The following is a 5,933-nucleotide window of genomic DNA, read 5'->3' as shown; positions in this document are numbered from 1 at the left end:
CCACCCAACTCACTCTGCCCACACCCCCACCCAACCCACCCTGCCCACACCCCCACCACACTCACCCTCCCCACACCCCCACCCAACCCACTCTGCCCACACCCCCACCCAACCCACCCCCACCCTGCCCACCCCCCCACACAACCCACCCCCCACCCTGCCCACACCCCCACCCCACTCACCCTCCGCTCACCCCCACCCCACTCACCTGCCCACACCCCCACCCCACTCACCCTCCACACACTCCCACTCAAACCCACCCTCCCCACACCCCCACCCAACCCACCCCCCACCCAGCCCACCCCCCACCCAACCCACCGTCCCCACCCACGTGACCTACCCTGCCCACACCCTCACCCAACCCACCCTGCCCACACCCCCCCCAACCCTCCTTGCCCACACCCCCACCCAACCCACCCTCCCCTCACCCCCACCCCACTCACCCTCCACCCCCCACCCAACCCACTCTGCCCACATCCCCACCCAACCCACACTGCCCTCACCCCCACCCTGCCCACCCCCCCACACCCCCACCCAACATACCCTCCCCACACCCCCACCCCAACCCACTCTGCCCACATCCCCACCCAACACACCCTACCCACACTCCCACCCAACCCACCTTGCCTACACCCCCACCCCACTCACCCTACCCACACTCCCACCCAACCCACCTTGCCTACACCCCCACCCCACTCACCCTACCCACACTCCCACCCAACCCACCTTGCCTACACCCCCACCCCACTCACCCTACCCACACTCCCACCCAACCCACCTTGCCTACACCCCACTCACCCTACCCACACTCCCACCCAACCCACCCTGCCCACACCCCCACCCAACCCACCCTGCCCACACCCCCACCCAACCCACCCTCCCCTCACCCCCACCCCACTCACCCTGCCCACACCCCCACCCAACCCACCCTCCCCTCACCCCCACCCAACCCACCCTGCCCACATCAACACCCAACCCACTCTGCCCACACCCCCACCCGACCCACCCTGCCCACACCCCCACCCAACCCATTCTGCCCACATCCCCACCCAACCCACCCTGCCCACACCCCCACCATGCCCACCCCCTCACACCCCCACCCAACCCACTCTGCCCACATCCCAACCCAACCCACCCTGCCCATCCTGCCCACATCCCCACCCAACCCACCCCCCACCCTGCCCACCCCCCCACCCAACCCACCCTGCCCACACCCCCACCCAACCCACCCTCCCCACACCCACGTGACCCACCCTGCCCACCCCCCCACCCAACCCACCCTGCCCACCCCCCATCCAACCCACCCTGCCCACACCCCCCCACCCAACCCTCCTTGACCACACCCCCATCCAACCCACCCTGCCCACACCCCCACCCAACCCACCCTGCCCACACCCCCACCCAACCCACCCCCCACCCTGCCCACACCCCCACCCAACCCACCCTGCCCACACCCCCCCACCCAACCCTCCTTGACCACACCCCCACCCAACCCACCCTGCCCACACCCCCACCCAACCCTCCTTGACCACACCCCCACCCAACCCACCCTGCCCACACCCCCACCCAACCCACCCTGCCCACACCCCCCCACCCAACCCTCCTTGACCACACCCCCACCCAACCCACCCTGCCCACACCCCCACCCAACCCACCCCCCACCCTGCCCACACCCCCACCCTGCCCACAACCCCACCCAACCCACCCTGCCCACACCTCCACCCTACTCACCCTGCCCACACCCCCACCCTGCCCACACCTCACCCTCCCCACAACCCCACCCAACCCACCCTGCCCACACCTCCACCCTACTCACCCTGCCCACACCCCCCCACCCAACCCTCCTTGACCACACCCCCATCCAACCCACCCTGCCACACCCCCACCCTACTCACCCTGCCCACACCTCCACCCAACCCTCCTTGACCACACCCCCATCCAACCCACCCTGCCACACCCCCACCCAACCCACCCTGCCCACACCCCCACCCAACCCACCCTGCCCACACCCCCACCCTGCCCACAACCCCACCCAACCCACCCTGCCCACACCCCCCCACCCAACCCTCCCTCCCCACACCGCCATACAACCCACCCTGCCCACACCCCACCAACCCACCCTTCCTACACCCCCACCCCACTTACCCACCCAACCCACCCTCCCCACACCCCCACCCTACTCATCCTGCCCACACCCCCACTCAACCCTCCCTGCCCACACCCCCACCCTACAGCCTCCCCACAGCCCATCCTACTCACCCTCACCCTATACCTTTTTGCTAACCCTCCATCTCCTCACCACCCCATCTCCCTACCACAAGGACACTCAGTGAGTGGGGCCATACGTGAAAGATCTCCATTTGAGCACATCACCTGAGGAAATATCCTTGGGTGTTGGCTGTATCTTCATTGGTAGCACTATCCCCTCTGAATCAGTTCAAATCCTGGTCCAGGACATGAGCAGCAAAATCGAGGCAGACACTGCAGGACAGGACTGAAGGACATGACTGAAGGAATGCAGTACAGACACTGCAGGACAGGACTGAAGGACAGGACTGAAGGAATGCAGTACAGACACTGCAGGACAGGACTGAACGAGTGCAGTACAGACACTGCAGGACAGGACTGAAGGACAGGACTGAAGGAATGCAGTACAGACACTGCAGGACAGGACTGAACGAGTGCAGTACAGACACTGCAGGACAGGACTGAAGGACAGGACTGAAGGAGTGCAGTACAGACTGCAGTACAGACACTGCAGGACAGGACTGAAGGAATGCAGTACAGACTGCAGTACAGACACTGCAGGACAGGACTGAAGGACAGGACTGAAGGAATGCAGTACAGACTGCAGTACAGACACTGCAGGACAGGACTGAAGGACAGGACTGAAGGAATGCAGTACAGACACTGCAGGACAGGACTGAAGGAGTGCAGTACAGACACTGCAGGACAGGACTGAAGGACAGGACTGAAGGAGTGCAGTACAGACTGCAGTACAGACACTGCAGGACAGGACTGAAGGAATGCAGTACAGACTGCAGTACAGACACTGCAGGACAGGACTGAAGGACAGGACTGAAGGAATGCAGTACAGACACTGCAGGACAGGACTGAACGAGTGCAGTACAGACACTGCAGGACAGGACTGAAGGAATGCAGTACAGACTGCAGTACAGACACTGCAGGACAGGACTGAAGGACAGGACTGAAGGAATGCAGTACAGACACTGCAGGACAGGACTGAAGGACAGGACTGAAGGAATGCAGTGCAGACTGCAGTACAGACACTGCAGGACAGGACTGAAGGAATGCAGTACAGACTGCAGTACAGACACTGCAGGACAGGATTGAAGGAGTGCAGTGCAGACTGCAGTACAGACACTGCAGGACAGGACTGAAGGACAGGACTGAAGGAATGCAGTACAGACTGCAGTACAGACACTGCAGGGCAGGATTGAAGGACAGGACTGAAGGAGTGCAGTACAGACACTGCAGGACAGACACTGAAGGACAGGACTGAAGGACAGGACTGAAGGAATGCAGTACAGACTGCAGTACAGACACTGCAGGGCAGACTGAAGGACAGGACTGAAGGAATGCAGTACAGACTGCAGTACAGACACTGCAGGGCAGGACTGAAGGACAGGACTGAAGGAATGCAGTACAGACTGCAGTACAGACACTGCAGGACAGGACTGAAGGAATGCAGTACAGACTGCAGTACAGACACTGCAGGGCAGGACTGAAGGACAGGACTGAAGGAGTGCAGTACAGACACTGCAGGACAGACACTGAAGGACAGGACTGAAGGACAGGACTGAAGGAATGCAGTACAGACTGCAGTACAGACACTGCAGGGCAGACTGAAGGACAGGACTGAAGGAATGCAGTACAGACTGCAGTACAGACACTGCAGGACAGGACTGAAGGACAGGACTGAAGGACAGGACTGAAGGAATGCAGTACAGACTGCAGTACAGACACTGCAGGACAGGACTGAAGGAATGCAGTACAGACTGCAGTACAGACACTGCAGGACAGGACTGAAGGAATGCAGTAAAGACTGCAGTACAGACACTGCAGGACAGGACTGAATGAATGCAGTACAGACACTGCAGGACAGGATTGAAGGAGTGCAGTGCAGACTGCAGTACAGACACTGCAGGACAGGACTGAAGGACAGGACTGAAGGAGTACAGTACAGACACTGCAGGACAGGACTGAAGGACAGGACTGAAGGAATGCAGTACAGACTGCAGTACAGACACTGCAGGGCAGGACTGAAAGACAGGACTGAAGGAGTGCAGTACAGACTGCAGTACAGACACTGCAGGACAGGACTGAAGGAGTGCTGCAACGACACACATCTTTAGAATGACCCATTAATCGGAAGCCCCAATGGCTCTCTCAGGTGGATGTAAGAGTTCTCACTGCACTATTTTGAAGAGCAGTAAGAAGTCTGACAACACCAGGTTAAAGTCCAACAGGTTTGTTTTAAATCACTAGCTTTCGGAGCTCAGCTCCTTCATCAACGTGAGTGAAGAGGTGGGCTCCACAACCAAATATATTGACAAAGTCAATGATGCAAGATGATACTTTGAATGCGAGTCTTTGCAGGTAATTAAGTCTTTACAGGTCCAGATGGAGTGACAGGGAGAGGGATAATCGCAGGTTAAAGAGGTGTGAATTGTCTCAAGCTAGGACAATAGGTAGGATTTCGCATGCCCAGGCCAGATGGAGGGGGGTGAATGTAATGAGACATTAAGACATAAAGACTTAATTACCTGCAAAGACCCGCATTCAAAGTATCGTCTTGCATCTTTGACTTTGTCTATAAATGCGTTTCTGGAACCCACCTCTTCACTCACCTGAGGAAGGAGCAGTGCTGCGAAAGCTAGTGATTCGAAACAAACCTGTTGGACTTTAACCTGGTGTTGTAAGACTTCTTACTGTGCTCACCCCAGTCCAACGCCGGCATCTCCACATCATATTTTGAAGAAGAATAGGGGGGTTATCCTTTTAAAAAAATTTAGTGTACCCAATTAATTTTTTTCCAATTAAGGGGCAATTTATCGTGTTCAATCCACCTATCCTGCACATCTTTTGGGTTGTGGGGGCGAAACCCACACAAACACGGGGAGAATGTGCAAACTCCACACGGACAGTGACCCAGAGCCGGGATCGAACCTGGGACCTCGGTGCCGTGAGGCAGCAGGGCTAACCCACTGCACCACCCTGCTGCCCTGGGGAGTTATCCTTGGTGTTCAAATTAATATTTATCCCTCAATCTAAATCACAAAAACAATTATCCGGTCATTATCATATTGACATTTGTGGGAGCTTACTGTGCACAAATTGACTGTTACATTTTCAACACAATAACACCGACAACACTTCGAAACGTACTTATAAATTTAGAATACCGTTTATTTTTTCCAATTAAGGGGTAATTTAACGTGGCCAATCCACTCACCCTGTACAGCTTTGTGTTGTGGGAGTGTGACCAACGCAGAAATGGGGAGAATGTGCAAACTCCACACGGACAGTGACCCGGGGTCCAGATCAAACCCGGGTCCTCAGGGCCATGAGCAGCAGTGCTAACCACTATGCCACCATGCTGTCCGACTTCAAAGCAAACGTAATTGGCTGTGATTTGCTTTGCGCTGTCATGTCTTCCTTATATAAATGCAAGTTTTCTATTTTTTTTGGTCTCCGATTGAGGAAACTGGAAAAACAGAAAGAAGCTCAGCAGGAACTCACCCTCCAGAGTCTGACACTGAACCAGATTGAGGAAATCCGCTTGTTTCAGTATTCCACCTTTAAACCCTCTGACCAGACCCTCCAGGTAACCGCTATCCACATTAAAATAAAACTCTGCAAAGCCCATCGTTAAAGCAACAGTTTGTAGATCTCTCGATGCTGAGTCACTC

Source organism: Scyliorhinus canicula, chromosome 1 (assembly GCF_902713615.1).
Source record: "Scyliorhinus canicula chromosome 1, sScyCan1.1, whole genome shotgun sequence".
NCBI lineage: Eukaryota > Metazoa > Chordata > Chondrichthyes > Carcharhiniformes > Scyliorhinidae > Scyliorhinus > Scyliorhinus canicula.
The sequence above is the reverse complement of the archived record's forward strand: the minus strand, read 5'-3'. Positions refer to the sequence as shown.